General features: G+C 33.2%; 1 long non-coding RNA gene across 1 annotated transcript; it reads left to right on the forward strand.

Annotated features, from left to right (window-relative positions):
• Positions 1–276: 276 nt before the first annotated feature.
• Positions 277–865, forward strand: LOC112704105 (uncharacterized). Its single transcript, XR_003154779.3, has 3 exons — positions 277–324; positions 565–652; positions 793–865. It is a non-coding gene; the product is annotated as an uncharacterized lncRNA (long non-coding RNA).
• The last annotated feature ends 1,367 nt before the right edge of the window (positions 866–2,232 follow it).

Genomic DNA, 2,232 nt, shown 5'->3' on the forward strand with positions numbered 1-2,232 from the left:
AGGGGGCAACTCGTCATGTCATAATGAGTGAAACAACTTAGTTGCTACTGGCTTGAATGTCTAATGAGACTTCTTCCCTTTTTCCCTTTTTCTATATATATAAAGAAAAAAGTTTGTTTCAGATGCGTGGTGCATGGAATAACTCAATAAACTGCAGTTATTTTAGAGCTTATCCAACTTCATATTGCTATTTTAACAATTTCTTTAAGTATAGTTACTATTAACAACATTAGTTTGTGCCTAACCCTTCTTTTTCCTTTCATTCTTTTGAATCTTGTTATTGACAGCCTTCAGAACTGTAAGGATACACTTGCAACGTGCCAAGTACGTTTTCTTCCATTATTGGAATTTGCCCCTTCTGCTACCATTATCTTTCTTGTGCACACATTATTGTCTAAATATTTATTATTCTGTTTTTTTTACTATTTTATTTATTTACTGTATGTTGTCATGTTAAAAGTGGACTTTAGTTACATTTCATGTAATTTAAGAGATGAATTCATGATTGGTTATCAATGACAAGGCTTCATTTATAACTATTGACTTGATCAGTGAATTTTCCAGAATGAACTTGAGGCTGCTAAATCTGAGATTCAAAGTTGGCATTCTTCAATTCAAAATGAGCCTTGTGTACCTGCTGGTGCCACTCCTGGTTAGTTTATTCCTTGTCTTTGGCATGTTAATTGTGATATACATCTGCATTTTAATTGTTCAAGTTTTAGTTCTTTGTACACAATTGCTTTTTGTTATAAATTTATCTGTGAACTATTAGTTAACCTTTGTTCTTTCCAGAGCCCAAAATGTTGCTTGATTATCTTCAGGCCCTGAAATCCTCAGAAGAGTCTTTAAGAGAGCAGGTTTAGAATATAATCTGCCCTTTTTTTTCTGTTGATGAAGTTCAGTATCCATTGATTAATTATCAATTATCATTACCATTGACATATATCTATTGTTATCAGTTTTTAAAGGCAAAGAAAAAGGAAGCTGCGTTCATTGTAACATTTGCAAAACGAGAACAAGAGATAGCAGAGTTGAAGGTATCATGCTCAAAATAAGATTTTTTCTATAGCATGGCTGTAATTAGATTATCCTGGTTAATTTATTTCCACCCTTTTAAGAATACTAACAAATTTACCCACTCTTCAATGCTAGTCAAGTTGAAATAATTGCCTTATTTGTTGTCTGAGTGTAGATCGGATATAGTAAGGTAGACATCCTCTGCTCAGAAAGTGGGAAGCAGCGAATAATTTTGATGGACCAAGAATCTCAAGAAGCAAGTATATTGCCATCATCACTAAGAAGCTCAAGAAAGAAGGAAGCTATCCATAAATTAGGATATTAAATCTTGATGAGTCCACTAGTAGTTATTTGTCATCTAATGTATTTAGATTGTATTATTGCATAGAAATAATTGCTTCTTATTATAAAGAAAACGTTTTGTACTCACTGGTGTGTTTTTCTATTTCTACCATTAATAAAAATTGGTATTTATTAAATTTATATTTATTTTGTATGAAAATAAGTTTATTTTGTAATTAGAAAAATAAAAAAATTTATTTTATCTTACTGATGGATTTACAGACGGATTTTCTGTCTGTAATTAGAGTGTAAGATAATTTTTCAAAGTTCAAATTACAGACGAAAAATTCGTCTGTAATTACAGACGGAAAATCTGTCGGAAAATTCGTCTGTAATTACAGACGGAAAATCCGCCTGTAATTACAGACGGAAAATCCGTCGGAAAGTTCGTCGCCTTTGGAAAATGGATAGAAAAATTACAGAGGAAAAATCTGTCGGTAACTGGTAAAAATCCGTCTGTAATTTTCCGACGGAAAAAAAATCCGTCGGTAAATAATTTCCAACGGGACTTTTACAGAGGGACAAAATCCGTCGGTAATTTCGTCGGTAACCAAAAATCCGTCTGTAATAAAGAGTAAATCTGTCTATAAATCTGTCTTTATTAATCCATTTTCTAGTTGTGTTAGCCAAGGGGATATTAATATCCAACTTCTTAAAGACTTCAAGGAATTTGGGGAAGTGTTGATCCTTAATCTCCTTGTTGAACCTTTGAGGATATGGCAAAGGAGGTGTGAAAGCCTTCACTGCCTACTTCTGTCCTTGAGATGGTTCCTCCACTACTTGCTTCCCTTTCCTTGAATTTTGTGGCTACTCATCTTTCTCTTTAAGCTTCTCTTGGTCATGCTTGTCTTCTTCCTTGTTGCTGGCTTCATC

The sequence above is a fragment of the Arachis hypogaea genome, chromosome 7 (genome assembly GCF_003086295.3).
Source record: "Arachis hypogaea cultivar Tifrunner chromosome 7, arahy.Tifrunner.gnm2.J5K5, whole genome shotgun sequence".
NCBI lineage: Eukaryota > Viridiplantae > Streptophyta > Magnoliopsida > Fabales > Fabaceae > Arachis > Arachis hypogaea.